Source organism: Scomber scombrus, chromosome 22 (genome assembly GCF_963691925.1).
Source record: "Scomber scombrus chromosome 22, fScoSco1.1, whole genome shotgun sequence".
Lineage (NCBI taxonomy): Eukaryota > Metazoa > Chordata > Actinopteri > Scombriformes > Scombridae > Scomber > Scomber scombrus.
This window is the reverse complement of record NC_084991.1, coordinates 7,292,045-7,314,605: the sequence shown is the minus strand read 5'-3', so window position 1 is coordinate 7,314,605 and position 22,561 is coordinate 7,292,045. Positions and strand designations below refer to the sequence as shown.

The 22,561-nt window shown below is 39.4% G+C and overlaps 1 protein-coding gene across 1 annotated transcript in view; it reads left to right on the top strand.

The window, feature by feature from the left end:
- Window positions 1-22,561, top strand: part of LOC134004461 (mitogen-activated protein kinase 12-like) — a 424,476-nt gene that overhangs the window by 309,312 nt on the left and 92,603 nt on the right. The window lies entirely within an intron of this gene.

The window sequence follows — 22,561 nt, the reverse complement described above, 5'->3', positions numbered from 1 at the left end:
TCTCCACTAGGTGGCAAAGGTCAAAAGTGGACTAGGAAACTCCAACATTTTGTGCCCATAGATTATAAAGTGTAGTGCCACGATGCTGAGAAAATACTCCAAATGTGCCTGTGTGTTTGTGTGTGTGTGTGTGTGTGTGTGTGAAAATGGAAATGTTTACGTGAAATCAGCTGCGCACCCTGGGGTGTTCTGCCAGGAAACACTTCCACACCTCAGACATTAGCATTTTACATCTTAATGGTTTTCCCTGTTGGTCACCAGACTCAAACTCCCACTGGCTGCACTTGGACTTTACCCAAGTTGTAAAATTAATTTGCTTGTAGGGCCATTTCTTTTCTAAACACTTACATTTAGTACATGAACAATGCTGCCAGGCATCATGAAATCTACAAAATCCAGATAACACACACATTATATATTTTGGATTATGCACAGGGGGGTCTTTATACAGCACTACATGTTTTGCATACAAGTTTCCTTAATTGGTAGAGCATAGAGGAGAAGGAAGGTAAATGACATTCTAAGCAGTGAGGGCGAGGGAGAAAAAACCACTAACCACATTACTTAATCCAATAAGTATGTTATCCATTTTGTCCATCTTGCAGTATAAAGTCATTTCTCAGTCTCAGTAGGAAAGTCAATCTTTCCATCTCATGGATCTCTGATGATTTCAAGTTAATTGTCTACTGTTACTGGGCCATTTCATATGTTGCTGTTAGGTGACACACAAGGCTGCAGGTCAAATGATTTCACATGTTAATATGTTATGATATTGTTTAATTATTTACACACAGTGCAATATTATGACCTCCACAAAAAGACTGTCTTACAGTTTGCAGAGAGCACACAGACAAAACTAAACTAAGTGCCTGATGAATGGAATTTACACAGTGGAGTAAAAGATTCTGCTGCCAATGTAATTACCATAACAAAATTAATTCATTAAGGTGGAATTTTAAGAAAATTGTTTTGTAACTCGTGTCATATTTTTGTAGCTGTAACATTTTACTCACATTCAAACATTGAACATAGAAGATGTTCTCATTTTACAAAAGAGTAATAATAATACTGTCATTTAAATTATTTATTATCATTTTCACTATTTTATGGTCCAACATTTTAAAGAATAAGATGAATATAACAAATGTTAGAATGCTGTTATTTTTTCTTCTTCAATAAATACAAGTCAAATGTGTAAATTTGCATGTATAAAAATTTGTATCAGTTGCACTAAATTGAAGAAAATTACGCATTTTATTTCCAATTTTGTATACTGCTGGTCACATTAGGAAAAGTCTGGCTAAAAGAAATGTGTATATGGTGTTTTTACAGCTCTCAAATTTGACCCTGAACAATATGTATGATTTAAATTGCATAAAATAAGTGAAACAGTGCTCTGAGACTGTAAGACTGTAAGCTTGTAGTACTCTATATATTTTTACATGTTTAGAACATACATAAAAAAATGTGTGTAAGTCATGTATAATATTCTATGTTAAAATTACACATTGTCCCTTTTTATATATTTTATTGAATTTTAATGTCAGTTCATACCTCGGCCGTGACTGACAGTGAAAGAGGAAATACTAATGAGATTGAGAATGTGTTGTAGGACTCTTTGCTTATGGACGTGCGCTGTAACAACTGTTTACTCCTCTCCGAGACTTAATTCCTTATATAAAGTAGAGGTGTGCTTTTATGTAAGGTGTGACTTTGTCCTTCCATGCCCGTCCTGCTTCAGATAAATTTACACGCTCAGAGTGATTTCCACACTAAACACTTTCTCGTCTCTTGTCAGGACGGATTTAGACAGAGTTCCTCCACTGTATTCATTTCTTTCTAATTGTCTTTCCTCACCTATCCTTGTATTACCTGTCCCCTACCCAACCCTTCCCTCTCTCTCTCTCTCTTGGCTGAGTGACTCCTTGAGATGGACGTAATGAGACAGGTCCATGCAGGGAGGGAGATGGAAGCAGTGCCATGAAGGAGTGCAGCCGTAAACAAGGTGAAAAATAATCAGGTGACGGTGGACCTGCGGCTCTCTGAGGGCCCTGCTGCAGCCGTGGGAGCAACAGCGAGCGCAGCCGTGCAACAATACATCACTTTCTCCTTAGAAATGACTTTTTTACCTTCAGTCAGCTCTCGTTAGCTCCCTCACAGTTCTCACAGTTTTATTTATTTGTTTTTATGGCTATGTCTTGATTTAGCCCTGACTCGCCTTATTACTTGTTTGCTCTCAGACGATTTGATTATTCCTATAAATCATTTCTTACATCTCAGTCTGTGACCTTTACGAGTTCAGGTGTAAATTTCAGGTTCAGTGTTAAAGATGGCAACATGTTTTTTCCAACTTTTTTGTATGGTGCTGGAGAAAATGCATTCAAATTGAATCAATGGATAGATAACTACCTTTAGTGATTAATCTAAATTAATCATCCTTTGCTTTATTTTAATCTCAGATTCATTCATCTCTTTGCTGTTTGGAAGCAATATACAGTAATCCATTTATTTCTGCATAACCAAAAGTGCTCAGAAAATATGGTATGAGTCCAGGGTCATGAAAATCAGGGGTGGCTCATCGCATAGGCCACATAGGCAGTTGCCTAGGGTGCAAAATGAGGGACGGAGTGCCAAATGAGTGGGATGTGCTTTTTTTCTACTGACATGTGTGCTTATATACAGCTGTTGGAAATGTGCGCTTGTTCTCCCTTCTTAATGTTGTTCCTCTCTTTTTCCTTATTGACTTGCATGGATTTTCATCTGGTTTGAGTTTAAAAGTCTTACTGGTCAGCCAGTTTTCGCCTGACAGCCCCCACCCTTCATGTGCTACTTGAATGATGCCTTGATCCTCACTTGCCTTTCTGTAGGAGTGGGAGGACTGGGAGGATTAGAAGTATCATTATTCCACTATATTTTATTGAGTTCATTTTTTTTTAAATTAGCTTTTAGAACACACTACATGGTTGTGATGCCAACAGAATCTCCTCCTTTTCCTCATGGAAAATAAACAGACTGCTTGTAATTTAGACTTGTTGTTGCATAACTGTTGGTACGCACTGACTGATTGACTGACTGATTTTATTTGGTGGCAATACTGAGCTGAATGGTTATATTGAGGCTTATAAATAGAACTCAGGTACAGTATTTTTTATATAACATTAAGCCCATGGTTCTCACGTTCAAATTACACAAAAACATTGTAAATTGCTATTTTTGAGCTGCTGAAAAATCAAGCATTTTTGGGTGCAAAAATCACAAAAAATCCTGGAGGGACTGTTTATTGTCCGTGTGCCTAGTTGTTTGAGATGTGAGAGAGCGATACATTACAGAGGAGCCTGAATGCAGCATTAGTTTGTTTGGAAAGTTTTTGCAAAGGCTCGAAGTGTTAAAATCTACCCTGCTAACTTCACCTGTACACCCTCTACCTCTGTTTAATCAGTGAGGAGGCAAAGTCAAATTCCTTTAATACTGATTGGCTGGGGGGCGGGAGAACAACAGCAAGTGTGTGTGAGAACAATTATTGATGCAAACACAGGATTAATGTGTGGAGGAACATGTTATGGTCAGTGGGACTTGAGAAAAGTATTATTAACGTTAATTTAAAAAAAAAAAAAAAAAAGTTTCTGTAACCATCATCAAGCTGAATGCAAATAACTTGCAGCGTCCCCGTTTAAGTTAGCAGACAGCTAACTGGAAGTTAATCACAGAGCCTACAGAAGTCTCTAGTGACTGTAGGGACGGGATGAGAAGGAACAGGTGATGGACAATGTTCCTGAGAGTCTTTACAGCTAATGGTGTTATGTACGCTGTACTACAGAGCTCAATGTCCAGGAAGAGCTTTTGTTTTGTTGTTCTCAGCCAGCTCACAATACAGCTGTAGAAATTTTCAAGGCTTTCAGCGATTTCATTCAGGAGTCGTATTGATTGTGGCTGGTGTTGTGAAATATGTACCGATGGAGCTCCACACTGAGACAGCCTCTGAATGTGGTGGAGTTATGTACAAAGAGGCTTGATGTCAGAGTATTTGTACTCACTCAAATTATTATAGTTTTTATATTCAAGTAAGGTAATTGCAGAAAAAAGATTGCTTGCATATAAAAATGGGAACACAGTTTCATAGCAAACTAAGTGGGATTGAACTATCTTGTTAAACTTTCCCATTAAACTGTGCTGGATAAAACCTAAAACAATTATAAGCATCCATAGGAAAGTCATACTGTGAGGTGCTGATGTTGGAATAATAGTAACAATGAAGCTACACAGAGGAATGCACTTCTTTTTGATAAGTTATAAGTGTATCTTGCTCTTCATCATTAGGCTTGATCCATAAATAATGTATTTGTGAGTAACTGGAGCTTGTTGCAAATTATTTTAAATTCAACCGTGGCACGTTTACATTGTTTTTTGAAAATGTCATGTTTGATTCATGTACACTGTCCGCTGTGAAAAACAAGTAAACAACAAAATATCACACATGTATATAATTTGACAGGTAAAATGCTGATCAAGTGTAGTGTGTTGCTCAGTTTGCACTTTGATCACAATCTATTATGTGTTTAAAAGAATGTAAACCATGACAGGACTCCCAGGGGAATGCATGTTTATTGCATTAAAGCATTACATTAGTTTTTTTTAAAGAACTTTCAGTCATCAAATATTTATATCACCAAACAACAGTCAGGACAACACTGCTTCTAATTGGTATAAATAATATAAATCCAAAGCAAGCAAAGAATCATTTGACATTGCAGTTCAACACCCAGATCAAACACCATATGTTTGTCTTTTGAGATGATAACTGTGTCATATTAGGGCATCATATGGCTGTAAATTCTTGCCATGACTTGGCCAGGAGACATGGCAACGACTGCTTGGACCCCGATCAATCACAGCTCGCCATCATTCATGACTTGTGTGACACTGCACAGTTAATTCAGGACCAGCTGACAGCCCGACAGTTGATGTTTATGTGAGAATGTACTATAACATGCATAGATGTGTAGGAGGTGATGTCGCACCTATGGGTGAAATGCTGGTGACATGAAGATGATGGTGTTCTGTGCTCCTATTGGTCAACATACCATACTTTGACATCATACAACTTGTCAAACTAGGTGAGGAAAGGGCAAACAAGACGACAGGTCTACAGTCCTGTTAGCAGCTTTGTAAATGTGCCTGCTGCTGTTATAGATTTTGAACACCCAAAAAATTGGTTTGTTCAGTAATTGATCTAATTAGTCTTACGTTTAAATTAGCAATGATCACAGTGACAGTGCCTCACCAAGTGTTGAGGAATTACTGCTGCATTTAAGACTGGAGAGTATAATAATCAGGAAATATTATGTTCTGTATCCATCATGACAAACATCAATAATAGGTGTTTCTGATGTACTGTAAATTCATCTTTATTTTTACATTTATACTGTATTTTCGGCAGTGTTGCAAGATCTACAGTAAACGTCTGCTCTCAGTTTCCTTCCTGTAAGATGAAACTAGGTAATGTGGTCAGCTTTGATCTTTACCACGCTGCCTCACAACACACCAGTGTAAACAATACAGGTAAGACCGACCAATCATATCGTTTGGCCCGTCACACCGCCACACAGCTGTTTTTTTGTTGTTTCTTTTACTTCCCCGCAACTTGTGCTATAATCAAGGCCGCAGAGGCCCAATCGATCCGGGCCATCCAGTTCTGCTGTAAAACCATTTATTAAAGCATCAAATGCTCGGCCCTGGTGGACGTGCGCCCAGTGATTACCTTTGCAAATCAATTAAGCCACCGAGTAATTGATTGGATACGAGTACCACGCTTCCAGGATCTTGTGTGTTTTTTAGAGTGGGTGAAGGTCAGTGTGTTTTCTACCAGCTTTCCTTTGGATTCCTCTTTCTTTTTTTTCTATTGAAGGAAGTAAAGTTAACATGAAGGGTTGGATCAATAGAGAATAGATTGGATTTATGTTTTTGGGTCTTTGTGTGTGTAAAGGAACAGATTGTAAGGTTGTAATCAGTAACGCTGTGCACAGGTTTTTTTCACTGTAATATAACGATCTCATTTTATTTCATTACATATCACAAAATCGTCAACATTCAAATACATATTGTTACACTATTGTTACAGACATTGATTTCTCTGGTCGGTGAAATAAGTTTGACTCAAGGGTATTGTCATTTATTTCATGTACAGAATAGTATTAAGCTTTATGAGCTTTATTGTTTCATGTGTGAGCTTTTATCTTACAGATACTGATGGGTGTTTGTGGTCGGTGGCCTCCTGCAAGCTGGCAACAAATTAAGGCGAAGGGTCAATGAGCCTCCTTCATCCTCTACCATCTGAGCTGGGGAAATAAAAGCACCAAAGATCTTAGACAACCAGTATTACGAAAAGGTGAATTCCCTGCAGCATGAAGATGTGAACGTCAATGCAATTAAAGCCAGCTCATCCTCACAGCGCGTCACGACTTTCATTAAAACAGGTAAGGAGTCTGCGCTTCGGCTCAACGTGTGAACCGGGGCTCCACATTAGCGGCCGTATCCTCTGAGGCCTCCGCCATTCTACTAAAAGAGGCAGGTTTTCAAAGAAGGCAATTATTCATTAAATTAGTGTGGAAACGAGGTTCTGGTGGTTGTGTACTGATGAATTACAGTGGCCAGTAATTTGCACGGTAATTAAAGATTTGAGCTCCTTGCTGCGCTGTGAGCATAAATCACATTTGCAAAGGTGTCGGGCAGAATCTGTGAAGCACTCCACCTTGTTACAGCAGAACTCTCAGAGTTTTAACAGTGTTTGAACTTAAACCTTTTACCAGGAGGACTTTTTTTCTACAAGCCAACAAAGTTTACAACTGTTGTGTTTCACGTGCAACACAGTTAATAGAAACTCAAATCAAAGCAGGTAGAAATCTGCCTTCATGCACCAATAATTGAGTAAAATAACTGAACAGTCATTACTGAAATTGAGTTGACCAAGCACCTGTCTTACATCGGTACTGATTTGTAAATGGTCACAACCATAATACAAATGAACTTCTGGGCAGTTTATGCTGTTATCTGAACATCTTAACATCAGGCATTTTCAATTGAGTTAAATTAACTTTTTTTTTCAATAAATTAAGATATCCATTAATAAATATGTGTTTATTAGCATTGGCTCGACTTTCTTGTGGCTCAGAGGAGTGAGCTTATTGTGAATGAAAACATGGTAACACTTTGCATGTGTATAACAGTATTGTAACAGTTGAGACACATGTGGGACAATATGCCATATAAATGCAATGTTTTGGTCTTCTGAACGCCATGTAAATGTGGTGTTTCGGACATTCTACACAGCGTTATGTCAACTCCTCCTGGCTTGAGTTGTTGAGCAGCTCTGAGGTTCAGAATTAAAGGAATAGGTGGACAAGTTTGATGAAAATATTTATACAATTCTTATGTGTGCCAAGTAGAGTTAGGACTGTATTGCTGTATCTTACATTAACACAAATACTAGCATTACTTTCAGTGCTAAATTCAAAACCATCTGCACTTGTAAAGCTCACTAACACATTATATCAATGTTTTTAACATGCACACAAACAGAAATATGAAAGGAAGGAAGGAAGTTATATGTTGTAATGACTTCTTGTCATTGTCAGTACATTAATAACCACTGTATCAAATTCATTGTGTGTCTTACATACTCAGCCAATAAAGCTGATTCTGATTCTGACATACAATGAGTTAATGGTTTCAACACATGAGAAAAGAATAAAGGATACACTGTGTGGTGTGGTGTTACTGCACTGATGAATACTGGTATCAATAACCATTATCAATAAAAAATTGTCAATGTCTGAATATCATCAATATGACATTTTTTTTTTTAATTGGCAGTATCCAAGTCATGTACATTGCTACTCTTTCCATTTCGATACAGTGGCTGTAGACACAGGAACCTGGTTGATGAAGTCATAACCACGTGTTACTGTGCAGTGCAGTGTTGAGAACTAGACTGATTATTACATCATTCCCATGAAAACTGGTTAATTAGAAAAATCACATGATTTTGAACTGTGCAGCGTTCAAACACATTAAAAACCGGTTAGGGTTAGTGAGCAGGGTGTACAGAAAGAATCTATGCACATGTTTTTCTTCCAAGCTGATTATTCTGATAAAAAGACTTCTTATTGGCATTGGACTGGATGCTTGTTGTCTCTAGAGGACTGTGTATACAGCTATTCATACAGTGTTTGAGTAATGATGTCTTTGCTGGTGTATACATACACAAAAGGATCATGGGTTGCTTAAAAGCAAAAGAAAAGAAATTGTGTTGAAATTATGTACTGCTGCTCATTTAGAGCACTGTTAAAGCAGCACTTGAACCAACCAGAAGCGACATGTAAGGCACAGTGAGCCCGAGTCCAACTTTCCCTGCTTAATGAACTTACATCCTATGAGATTAGCGTCACCTTCTTCTTCTTCTTCTTTTTTTTAATACTTCCTTTTCACAGACAAAGTTAATTTCCACAGTCTCTGTCAAACAATGTTTTCAGCGCTCGCCATTGTTTAATTAAGAGGAGGTGTGCTACACAAGAGCACGCACACTCAGGCTGGATGAAGGAACTCCTCCGCTGGGACTTCATTCGGTTTGAGAGAGTCGCGTGGGTGGAAGAGAGGAGATACGCTTGCCAGAGAAACGTACAGTACTCCACCAACACACTGAACGCCCTGGGGGAGTTAAGGCAAAGAATTCCTCCTGGATTTTATTTTTTCAGTCTCTTGCTCTCTCGCTTTCTTGTCCCCCCCATCCCCCGCCCCCATCCACCACCCCTCTCTCTCTCTCCTTCTCATTTGGTCGTGGTAATTCATCACGGAATATCAAAAGCATTCAAAGCTCCGGCACAGAAATGAAGGCTTCGGAGCCTGTGCATAATTGGTTTCCGTGAGGTGCCACCATCCCTATTGAACCTTCTTGACTCCCTGTCCCCAGCAGTGGCAGTATGTATGATAAAGAGACAAGAAAAACCCCCGGAGACATGGAGATCATGATGACGGCAAGAGGACGAAGAAACGGTAGCGTTTCCAGAACATTCATGAAATTACAAGCTTTTGATTTGCTTTAGTTCTCTTCGGCAGTTTTTAGCACACAGCATCCTTTTGAACACACAGCAGAGGAGATTCTCAAGTCAGAGGGGGCCTTAAAGACAGACCTTTAGACAGACGTACCCTATGTATTTTCCAGACCTTAAGATAGATTTAGATACATGACAATATCAATAACATAAGAAAGATAGAAAATTTGACATGAATAAATCTTTCAAATTGCCCACTTAATTTATAATTTTAGTGTTCTCCCTGGAAGTCATACATATGTGGACGCCATTATACCATTCACTTAGTTAGAAAAGGTTTGACAGGACAGGTTAACCTTTTTAGCTTTGCTAAGCAGTATGACTGGTATCACTCATTCAAAGAGGTAAACCTGAGTAAGAGTCAGCCTTGCACTTCCTGTAGGATATTTAATAGGAATGTTAAATTGCAACGGGTAAACTTATGGATCTTTTGCTGCTAAATGCAACCACTATGTTCACCAGCAAGTCAATAACTGGTTTATTTGACATTTGACAGTGGAGGATAGAAACAAATTTGAGAATGGAGACACTGACCCAAAACAGTGAAGTTGTGGACCATTATGGCTGCCCTACTAAAAGTTGCTGAGTTGAAAACCCCCTCAGTCGTTTTTTCTGTTGAATCAGTGCCTTTTTTTGCCACGTCATTACACAAAGTAATATGCTAAAATGTTCAGTTTAGTGTAGGGAGCGTGATTTTATGGTAACTGCAGTAACTGGGTGGAATCATAAATGATATTTTTCAAAAGAGTCTGTACTGAAGAAAAACACAATAATGTGAATAGTATTAGTCTGAATAGTATATAGGCCTATAAGAACAACATATATGCAATGAGTTCATATAGATAATCTCCCTATCCAAGTCAATACATCGGTCTTAAGTGTGGACTCGTTGATGACTGTGACTGCAAAGTTGGGTCTTTGGGTTTGTCCCTATAAGCTACCTCTTTCACAGTGCACATAACCATCTGACCCATCTACGATAAAAAAAAATATTGATTAGTACAGCTTTAAGTAGCCACAATAAGAAGTGAATTCTCATTACCTGTCAACATGAAAAGCCATTGAGACTGCTTTGATGTACTTTGACTACTGTTGTATACATTGAATGCTAGACCGTTAATGTCCCCTTCGACTTTTAATCAACAATAAAGATAGCACCAAAGCTGAAAGCTTCTCGAGCCTCAGTGACTGCGAAGCGCCAACAGCTTCGGACACCATCTGTGACTTTGGCCAAACACTTCCTGTTCTCTGGCTCCATCACATAGCACCGCTGCACCAACACTTCCAGTCGGGCTCCGACAGTCATCACCAGCCAGCAGCGGGCTCCGGTCCTTCCATCCTCCAAAGTGCTGGGGAGGAGGAGAAGAAAGAGTGTGCCTTTTGGTTTTGAACTGAGAGCGCTGCAGAGATGAGAGGCTTACCGTGGTGCCTGCTCCCCTTAGACAGCATCTAGTTTTTGCCATGCAAGCTAATAAAGAGATCCATCCTTGTCATTCTTGTGGAAAGGTGTTAAAAGTTTGGATATGTCAGGACATTATTCGGTCCTGCACATAAGTCTGAACGGGGGATTACTGGATAAAGGTCTGGCTCACTTGTAACACAAAATTGTCACTGAAATGACCCATGATAAGTTGATCAACAGGTTTAACTTAAAAGAACAGTGTTGGGTAGTGCTCCAAAAAAGTGGTTTCAGGGTCCAAGTCCGAACACATGTAGGTGAGTGCAGATTCAAAACTAGTTGGAGCATTTTCATTTTCACAGGTTGGGTCATTTTATGATTGCAACCTTAGCTTTTGGTAATATGGAACTGGCAGAATCATTAAGGTGCAGTTCCCGTGGCTGAGCTTAGTTTGAAGCCTTTAGCTGAGCTGGTATGATGTTTGATTGTGTGTGTTTGGGCGAAAAAAAGGGGGATATCCTGTCATTTGGCTGATGCTTACAGGCGCTTCACAATGCAGGGCTCTCAATGAGAGAGCTGTCGCACTGTGGAAATGAGTGGTCATTAATGTATCACAGTTGTAGCCCGGTGTCCACTCGAGCGCCGCTGCTCGCCAAGGTTTCTGTCTGCAAAACAAACAGGCTGACTGCTGGAGTGAGGGGAATCAATGACAGAGAGTGTGTGGCTCTAAATAAATCCCACGGCTTCACATGCTCATGAATAGACTGGAACAAAGGGTTAGTAAAAGGGGTTCGGGATTTAATGTCATTCGTCCATATGTTGGTTAGAACAGCAGGGGACATGTTCATTAGCAACCCTGTTATCCAACTCCTCAAGTACTGTTAATGAGGAGCTGCTGTGTTACCCAGTACAACTAATATCAAACATGGTCTCACTGGATATTCATGCTGACATCAGTGCAGCTCTTCAAATTAATTGTGTCTAATTCATAAAGATGATACGTGTACTTCCATGTTCTTTGGATAACATGACATGAATACAAGTGGCAGATTGAGTTTTAAAGCCTCAAGTCTGAAATATTCCCATGTTTGATTCAAACCTTACAGGGAACAGAGAAAGCTGCATAAAGTGATGTATCTTGGGGCAGTGGATGTTGAAAATGTGAAAAATCTGGTGGTGTGAAGTTAGAAAGAAGTGAGTTTACCTAATGTACGAAAGCTCCTTAATCTTCACTGGCTAGCAGCTGGAAGCTACATTAGCTTCTAATCTGAAACCATAAAGTTAATCTAGTTCATTTGCAAGAGGATATCTATCTCTTTTCTGCTAGCTAACTATATTACTACAACAAATGATGTAATTAGTAAAAACAGAAAAAGTATGTTATTTTTTAGCACCCTAGTAATGTATTATAAAGTTTTAAAAAATCCTACGAAAGAGTTGAATTTCATTTGAACTAGTCTGAGCTCACTGGGCCGAACAAGCTAACTCGCTACACTGTATTTTCTAAGGCCGTAGCACATTACAAGAGTACAGAATTAGCATGTTCCTCATTGGGCTTCAGACTGATATTAGACTCACCAAACTAGACTACAAATATTAGCTTATTTTATCATAGGAATTTATATTTTGGCAATTCAATCTTTCCCCAAATAGTCATAAATCATTTACACTGCTTAGTTTAATTTCATAATATAGTAATTGGCCAGGGCTGCAGCAGCTGGGCTTAAATGATTCTCAATATATGTTTATTATCTCTGCAACCAAAGGGTTTTATGTAACGTAGACTATCAGCGTGCATCCTCAGCCCTTAACCATTAAATAAAGAAGGATTGGAGAAAGGGAAAAAAAGACTTACTGTTCAGTTCAGACACTTCGAAGATGAGTGTGCTTTAATATCAGTGTTATCTTTAGTATCACCTCTTAAATGCACTTTTACAAGCCTTTCAGTAAAAGAAACTGCATTTAACAAAATGTGCCAGTGTTAGCCAAAACAGATTAGTTTTTCATCTTGCCAGATGTTATTAATGCACCAGATCCCAAAGTGCTGCCGCTGTATTGTCTTGCTGCTGCAGGTAGTTAATTGCATTCCACTTACATCCCAGATGTAATATATTCTCTGATAAGACATAATGAAAAACAGCCAGACTGAGAATCACTAAATTACCACTTATATAGTATTATCCAAGTAATTAATGTTTTAATTCTGTGGTAAGATGTTTTCATTTATTGTATTTATTTCATTTTTATGATGTCAGGTCTGTGAACACAACTGATCAGTCATTCACATGGGCCAGCAGGTTGTCTCTTGAGAGGACATTGAACCTGTGCTGCCTTGACTGTGGCAGCAACCTCTGTTACGCTTCTGCAGTTCCTGCAGCAGCAGCACCCCCCCCCCCCCCCCACCCCCCACCCCCCACCCCCCTCTGCAGAAACCAGCCCTGCGTCCAAATAGAGTTGTAGAAACAAGAGAATCCGGGGCTTAAAGAACAAAAGAAGAGGCCAAGTTCAAGCGAGACGGAGAGAGTCGGCGAGATTAGAGGCGTCAATCCCAGCATCTTTAGCACCTAGCGAGGCCTCCTTGTGGGATCAACCACAAAGTTGTAATAGAGGCGAAGGAACTTTTTCTAGTCCACCGCCGCACTCTGCCGCCCTGCCCACTGCCCTCCCATCTCAATCTCTCAGCAGCAGCAGGACCAGGGTTGAGAGGGGGGTTTAGGCGGGGTGAGTGGGTGGGTAAGCAGGGCGTTCAAGAACTTTCCCTGAACTCTCGCCGGCTTTGTGTCTCCTACTTTCATCTCAGGTCACTGTCAGTAGAGGGTTTATCTCGTTAAAAGTGGCCCTGAGATGAAACAGGGACCACTGTTGTTGAACACTAAGGGCCAGGCCTCTGGTGCTTGGGATTGCTTTTCTTTTTCAGATACCTTTTTAAAGTGAGGTATTCTTTGTACTAAATATGGGTCATTTAGTCCAGAGATGCAGTAATCCACTGTCTCTACATGATTAATTAACTCGTGACTGGAAAATTCCGCAAAGTGAAAAATTGTAAGGAATGAAACAGATTGTGCACAGATGGAGAAAAAAAGAGCTTTGAAAATATCTAACACCATATTTTATTCCTCATAATTGAATGATTTAAATAAGAAAATCAACCACAAGGGGATATAGGGAGAGACTCATTATTATTCTGTAGCTGGGCAGATACAGTAACAAGTCACACTGGGAGAAAAATATCTCAACCGCCGCTGGATGAATACGAAGGCATTCCTAAACAACGTGTTTGGATCAGTCAGATAAAGACACTGTCAGGAAACAAAGATGGTGACACAAATGACAAAAGACATATTCGTTTGGGCTCTGATGCACCACCAGAAATGTGACAGTTATTGAAATGACTTGCCTTTATGGAAAGCCTGTGTTTTCTCACTCACGTGTTATGTGGTTATTGTCAATCTCCTCTCCCCATTGTTGTCACAAGCCCGGTTTTATGATCACCAAATTCATCCCAGGCTGCCCAGATAATAAAATTGTTAGCAGTGATGGTAGACACAATGGCAAAGCAAATCACTATCAGAGACGGCTGCCTGCATTTCCATCGCTGCACACAGGTAGGGTTTGATGACACTGATGGCTCACTCAAATCATTAACTCCAGCCATTTGTCTGCTTTGTTGTAGCGGATGTAACGCTCAACAGCATCTAATTTGCTCCAGCTTTTACCAATTTTTGACAAATTTTTTAGCTTCACAATAGAATCAGAAGTTCTTGTCAGCGGGGCAGACAATGAAGAGACAGCTTTGAGGAGGAATGATTTCTACAGACTTAATGCAGCGCCACATGCCTCAGTGTTCATTGTATCCATACAGTACCTCTTTTAATTTGGTCGCTAAACCTCGAGGGAGCATAATGCAACACTTCTCTGAAAGCAAAGGTTTAACTCTTTTTTTTCCTCCTCTCTCTTGCTCACAAAACTCATGCTGATATGAATTGGTGAGAATAGAGTTGACTACAATAGTGCTACATCGTCATATTTTTCATTCGTGTCATGATTGTCTTCTAAATGTTGAGATTGACTGTAAGAGCTGAACATACATTATGCAGGGGAGCATTTCATTATTCCAGAGGATAGTTAAAATTTTTAAATCACCAATGATTGGCTGGGTCCTACCAAAACTTAACACATGTGGTCAAGGGTCAAGTATGGGTGTATGTTTTCTTCTACTTGCTACCTTCATGTAATTTATGTTGTCTGTTTGGTTTCTAGTGTGTTCCTTAAAAAAAAGGAAAGCCAGCAAGTCAATCCCAAGCAAGGTCACAGACTGCAAAGATTAAAATTTGGGGAAGTATGCGGCAGTTCCTGAGCCAGTAGCAATGAAGTTTATGGCTAGACATGCAAGATTGCAAAGGCAAGGTGTTGGGGTTTGAATCCTTTTAAAGCCACTTTACTTGGTACTATTGTTGGTGTTCACATGCAAGTAACTTTTAAAGGTGCAATCACCTTTGGTTTCACATTTTGCCTTAATTGCAGTCTGTTTTGTGATCGTTTGACCATTTTAATTGCCCTGTTGGACTTGGTTGTTGTAGCGGAGCCAGTTCATTTTTCTAGAGTCAGCCACTATAGGAATAATATGACCTATGTTGTAACCTTTAATTATTTACTGCTGTTCCCTCGGGTGTTTGAGATCAGAGGTTGTTGTGATATGTTAAGCAGGGTGTGGGGTGTGGGGGTGTACATTGACGCACAGGAAGTCAAGTGTTTCATCTACAGTATAACCGTATCTTATCCACATGTAATCCAAGCCCGTGCAGTGAGGGATGTTTCACCGAGCTCGGGGGAAACGCGCCAAACAGCCGTAATCCATCTTGGTGCTAATTAGAGACGTCTCCTGTTTTATTGGCGTGAGAAGGACCAGATACTGTTTATAACGTCAGCTCTGGTCGGCGTACATGCTCAGGGATCTATTCCTCATCAAATTTCCGATAACTAAATATAGCGATAACACCCTCGAGGGCAGTCTTAACAACGTTAATGGGTACAACAGCGATGCATCACTGTAGCACCTATATGAATGTCTTCAGGGGGGGTTTCAGCATTTATAAAGGGCTTACCAATGCATGTGGCCAAACTGAAAAGTTACCTTTACAGCAGTGTGCCTGGAAATCATCCGTATGGTGAACACGTCTCTAGGCAATTACATTTGTTGGATGAAACTATAGCACCTGTTGATTAAATAGACTAATAACAGCCATGCCTCATGTATATTCTGAGCATTTAATTTTTCCATTTCAGCTTTTCACAGCTGCAGCACCATGTCACCTGCTGCTGCAACACGTAGCAAAGATTCATTTAAAGGAATGATTTTAAGTGACTGGAAGCCCGTTCGACAGGTGATTGGTGGGAAACGCAGTGCATAAACAATGATGAGCATTCACGCCAAAAATATAAATAAAAATAAACAAAGCGCGGATCAACATTAAACCACTTAAAGAAAAAGCTCAGTATGTAGTTAAATATCCCAGAAAAAAAAAAACAAATAGCGAAAATCAATTTCAAACCCACATAAATCCACTGCACCTGTCAGACGTAATCACAATGTATGACACCAGTGCAGTAATTTAGGTGTGCTGATTTGCTAGATGGGTGATGTATCATATTAAGAATTAATTATGAAAGCTGTAATTTAATGTAACCATTTGTTTTGTAACAAAAGTGCAACAATGAAAGCAGACAGGAATTAAACATACGGTGGAGGCGTCTGGGAGCTTGTGGGTGTGTGTAATTGACTTTTCTACAGCTCAACCTTGACAATAGTTTTATCTTAGTGACTGGTTTGTCTCCTGTACACTGATTTAACATATCCTCAGCTGTGTGTAAACTATACAAGAAGACAGGGTAGCAAATACTTTCATGGGTGTTTGGAGTTTATATGCAGTTGACGAAGGCAGATAAATTCAGTTTTATAGTATTCATAGTATCTGGGAAAATATTAAGTGCAGTTAGGAATCTTGGATATAACTTGAACATACAAATGTATTGATAAAAGCTGTATGAATCAACTGGCAATTTCCATGTTAACTTTCTCTTCAGCTCTATGCAGGGTTTTAGTGTCTTTTAGTTCATTGTTTTTAACCTTGTTTCCAGCCACAGCAGGAAGCTGTTTTCAGTAAAGAAAAGAACCTGATAATTCTGTGAAGACTAAAACTGAGGTCTTATAATTTTTAGTAAGTGAGCAGACATGTGCAGTAGCATGTTAAGTATGTGTTAGATTTTCATTTGGCTGCTGGCTAAAAACATGGCTCCATATTAATAAATGCTACTGCACATGTCTGCTCACTTACTAAAAATTATAAGACACAATCTAGCTTTCTCTGGCATCCTTCAGTCCTTTCCCCCTCACATTGAGAACTATGCATTAGGATGGATGCTGATATTGCTGTTATATAGATTAACTTTTGTTTCTGGGCTATATTGCTTGGATTTCCAGATGTTGTTGAGTTGGAAAAATGTACTTTGGGCTTTCCCCAGTCTTCCTTTGATGTCTTTGTGTCGCACTGCCATTGCTGTTCTCCATCAACTGGCCAACTTTTAGCATTTTTTCCACCCTTCATTTGATAGGTGAAAGTGCAAATGCGTGAACTAGGCTGAGACAAGGGGTTTTCAAAGTATGAGACTCTGGGCCTCCCCTCAGACAAAGCTTAAAAAAGTGCACCCACCCTAGTTTATTCGCTTACTTTCACTCAATTCCTGGATGCCTGTGGTATCATGATTATGTTATTTGATCCCATACAAACTCAACAATTGAGCCAAGATAGCCTGATAGCCCTACATAAAAAGGTGTGTTTGAAGGCATTTATTTGTCTCTGACTCTTGGAAAGTGGGAAAAACAGTGATAACTTATGTTATAACTAGTGTAAAAACTATTTGGAGTCCCCCTGTGGAAGCTCGCCCCGGACTTTGGAAAACTTCTGGGGTAGACAGAGTAGTATGACATTCAACAAAGGTTGGTGACATTGATCTTGTAATTATATGGCCTGTTTGACCAGTAGACTACCAGGGCGCTCAAACTCAAGTTTAGGTTAGTTTCAGCAGCAAGTCTTGGGTCAGACTGATTGAAGTTTTGGTACAAGAGGAGAGTGCAGGTCATTGAGGTTTAGGTGTGGCCGGCTGCCAAATTGTCCATCTATCAAATTGAGTGTAAATTCGATATAATTTAACTCTTCTAGATAAACGGAGAGAAAACCACAAGCTGATGTATGTTATCACTCAAGTCACGAGCAGATGTAGGTCTCACAGCGGAGACAAAGCAAAGTTTCAGAGTGGAGTTCCTAGGCTTTACTTAAAAGGATTTCAACATACAGCGGAGAGAAGGCTACTGCAAATCAACACATCTAACAGCTTATAGCCTTTATTATACCCTCAGAAACATAAAAATAATAACACTACATTACAGTGTCTCGTGAGTCTCATTTGTCATTTGATGGCTTGAAGAATACATCAGAGGATTTCCTATTTCAACTTCTGAGGCGCAACCATAAATAAAAGCAGCGTTCATTAGTTGTGTATAATGCATATATTGAGATGTCATACAGACTACTGCGTTGCACCAGGAAAACAAATTATATGATCAGATGAAAAATATCCTGTGCAGTACGCTGGCACTTTAACAAGCGATGTTCTCTACTTTTCAATATATTCCATCCGTCGTACCAATTCTGTCATCAGCGTGTGATTTACATTAATATCTGTAGTTCACTCTGTAACATGTAATTCTGCCAAGTCCTTTTGTTATGTAAATCAATTACATGAAATTAAAGTACAAAACTGTTGATAGCATCAACGGTTTACACTGGTACTGTAATGAAATTTCTTTTCCCAGGGAATCGATGAGCTCCATTCCCCTGGTGGACTGTGTAATTACAAAACCCTCATTAGATTATGAAACTATACAGCATATGGTGAGAGGAGGAGATTCCTTTGATGTGCTCTTGTAATGACTGCAGCAAAAAAAAAAGAAGAGAGAGAATCGCCTGCCTTTACTTCATTTGGATCTCTTGAAAGAAATCAAAGCTTTGAAAGCAAGGTTTTCTGTATTTGCAGCTCCCCACCCCCGGACACTCCCCCGGTTCCTCCGAACTGACTCAGATACTAACCAGGAGTCTGGCGTTGACCCTGGAAATGTCAAACTATTTTGACACGCCGAGGCCAGCGGTGCCACAGCCTTTTGATTCACGGAGGGGGTTTCGTGTTTGCCGTTTTGCCAAAGGACGCCTTCAGTAAAGGCGGACAGAGGTTGATGTTTGAAAGAGGCGCTCACTCCCCTGCTAGACACTGTAGATGAGAGTGATGCTCAAGGCGCCGCTTGTCTTCAGTTCCTTGTGCAGTGCATTTTCGCAGACTGGCTGTTTGGAAAAGGATAGCAGGCTGGGAAACAAAGTCATTCAGTGTAACTATGTTTGACAGGCAGAGACAAGCAACAGTGTGTACAGCAAGCGCAGAGGGCATGTTGCAAAATGATAAATACATGAAAAAGTTATAGCGTTTTTTAATCGAAATCTCCTTTTTTGATGCTCAATAACCCCTTGACTACTGGTGTTTTCATAATTTTCTGAAAGAGAAATGAGAAGTGTCAGCAATGTAACAAAAAGCGTACAGAAATCCTCAACAGTAATCTGGAGCAGCACTTTTTAAACTACGGGTTGAGATCCAAATTTACTTACAGGCTTGTTGCTGGTGGGTCCCTTTATGACAAGGGTATGAAATTTTTTAATAAGCCCGTCTCCCAGAGCAAGGAAAGCTAATTTCTCACCGGGGTCCTCAGCTAAACATTTAAGATCTCATCTAGGTAACAGAATGATGTGCAATACTGGGAAATGTGTAGGTGACAGTGTCATCATGAACCACATACTCAATTTGAGGATGTTATATTGTCTGAAATGTGTCCGCTTACAAAACTTACTTGAACTGAATTCAACTTCTGCCCCTTTCTGGAATTTAATTTAATTTCTCACCACCTCTATTCCATCATATGGTCACCAAAATATATTAAAGGCTCTGCGGTTTTGATCCTTAGAGATTACATTTCTATCAAAAATCTCATACCAACCAAGACTTGGTTTAATTGTGGAGCTCCTCTGAAAAACTATGTGCTAGACAAAGTTAAAGTACTAAAAGCCTTGGTAGAAAAACAAAAATGTTGTGTGGCATTAGAACCATTAACTAGTAAAAGTGAATATCGGTTAAAGGTTAAGGTCCGACTGAAATCACATTTAATCAACCCTTTTTGTAGTCCAAACTAATGTCAACTTGCTTATTCATTATTGGAAAAATATCAGAAGTGTGTCAGAGACGTGTTTGACTGACATTAGCTGGCAATAGGGGTGCAGATGTTAAGCAATTTCTTCGCCAATAGTCGACCACCTTATTCGATTATCAGTCATTAATAATAAGTGTTTAAACCACTGACATGACCTGTTCAACATAAAATCAGAGTAAGCAACACTAGGAGTTAAAAGAAGAGATCAAGTCAACACCAAATTATGGAACTCATGACTATCACTATTGAAAGACTGCCCTGACAAAGTATTACATACGGCAAACAGCTGCACAACTTCAAGCTTCACAAGAGGACACAATTAGTTCAAATGAGATGTGTTGGATATATCTAATAATTTAACATTGAGTCAAAATTTCTGCGCTCTTCAACAGTAAATAATCTGTAACCTTTTTGTATAAATAGAAAACAGGCTACTCCAATCTTCCCACAACGGTCTTCAGTCTGTCTGGTGTAATATAAGATCATCTGCACGCTTGATCTACGTGATAGAGTGATGTGTGTGTGTTCACTGTAGCTAACGTTAGTCCAGCTGCTGGAAACAGCTGCTCGGCTGCAACAGACGCACAAATACTGTCGCTCCAATTTTATCAGTCCATTTACTGCCGGTGCCGAAATGCATTTATACTCAGCGGAGGGGAGTATCACTTATACAGTTCATCACTTGTGCGTTGATTTTGTTTGAAGCATGTGTAATTAGAGTCCTGCTGTGTGACACTAAGCTTTCAGCCTGCATTAACTGAGCAGCTGCTTCTGTTCAAGATGCTAGTTTAGCATTTCTATGAGCCTCAGGTAGCTAAACCACACAGCTGCAAGGCAACAGGTCCGTTATGACACAGTGAGCAGATCGAGGCACAATGTAACTTTTTTCTTCCTTGGAAGGCAGGGAGATGCGTTTGTTTTACAGTTTATAGAGCCCTTTCGTACGTTCATCAAACACCCTTGTAACCCAACCTTAACGAAGTGTAAGTGACTCCACCTAGTGGCACAACTGTGTACTATAGCAAATCTACAGAACATTTTCTGACAGTTTCATGTCACGTTCCTTGTCACCTGCATCAGTTGATATATTTTTAACTGGATACGTTACTAATGGCAATTAACCAATAATCGATTCATCCTTGACATTCCTAGTCCAGTATGCAAGTGTGATGTGGAAACTTGAAGCCCCCAGCGCGTACAGTATACACCGAGAATGGAGACTGGTGGAGGAGTTTGTTACAATGATTTATTATTAAGATATTTAGTGAATTACACTGTAATTGTACCTATTTTTGTGTATCATTCATTTATTTTTCAGTTTTTTTGTTGTACTAATCTGTAATTTTGTGGGGCTAGCACAATGAATTGATTCATCAATATCTGCGACTGCCTGCCTGTGCGTTGCCTTTTAAAGAGTTGAGATTGATCCCTGTGACAGAACCACCTTTCAGTACAAATCAGTCCAGCCAACACCACCAGTAAGTATAGCCTCCAAAATGACCAGCTGAATCAACACTTCACACAAAGCCTGATAGGCTTCAGAAAGGTAGTGGATTTAGACAGGTGTTCCTGCTAACCTGATAACTCAGTGGGGATCACTTTATCATTATGGCTACTGCATTACGTATTTATTCCACCATTGTACCCTTGGAGTTAAAAGTGGGCCTGAAACATACATGACTTTGTTTTTAAATGGTTGTCCTTAGCGTACAGATGCTTAAAAGACACAAGCCTTTAGTTACACAACCATAGTTTATTACTTTATCACTTACATAGACGAAGGAAGTATCAGCCATATCTACTGAAAGGTTATCAGCAAGTCATACTTGAGCTGAAAACAGTTTTGGGAACATTGTTGCCATCAACCAGCTGGTGACCAGATGCTGTGTTTAATTTACACAGCTTTTGTCTGGTTAGTCAGATCTGAACTCCAGAGCTGGGACGTAAAAAACAAACAAACAGACAAACAAAATTGGCAGAAGCGGCAGAAAATAGCAGAGTGATTTTCAGAAGAAAAATAAACCACAACTGGATCAAACTTTCTGCCTGCTATCAGCTGGTAGTTTGAATAGTTTAACATTATACTGCATCTTTTCTATAGTTATGAGAAAAAAGGTAATACTGAGATGATATTGAATTCTGGCATATGAACCAGTCTTTTATCCATGTATATTCTCACCACTAGGTTATTTTTTAATTTATATATGTAGCTGATAATAAAGAAAACGTGGTCAGAGGGGAGACACATAAAATGTATAATATATGCTGGGGTTCAAACTGAATTATCAAATGAGTTTTTTTCTGGCATGATCACATCAGACTCTGTTACTACACACAGAGTGAGTGTATTTCTCTGAAAACCACCCTGAATATCCACTGCTCAGCTACAGATTTCCATTATTTAATTTTTTGCAACTACACTTTGTTAGATGAAAGTCACAATTGCCTTATAAAACAAAACCACATTGTATGTTGAATGTTTGCAGTGCTTACAGCATACTGACCTGCTGTCAAGAACAAAAAAAATCCCCTGTAAATAACATATCACTCTAGAAATGAACATTTAGGCAAAGTTCACCAGTGTATTCCACTACAAGCAGTACAATGTCAGAAAGTAAATCCTGTTGTCCAGTAAGGCTAATCACACAGAGTCTTTCAAAAAGAAGTGCTCAGTAGGATATACTCCTCTTTTTGGATGTCTGTAGAGTTCAAGAAGAAGCATTCAGAGTTTTCCAAAGATTAATT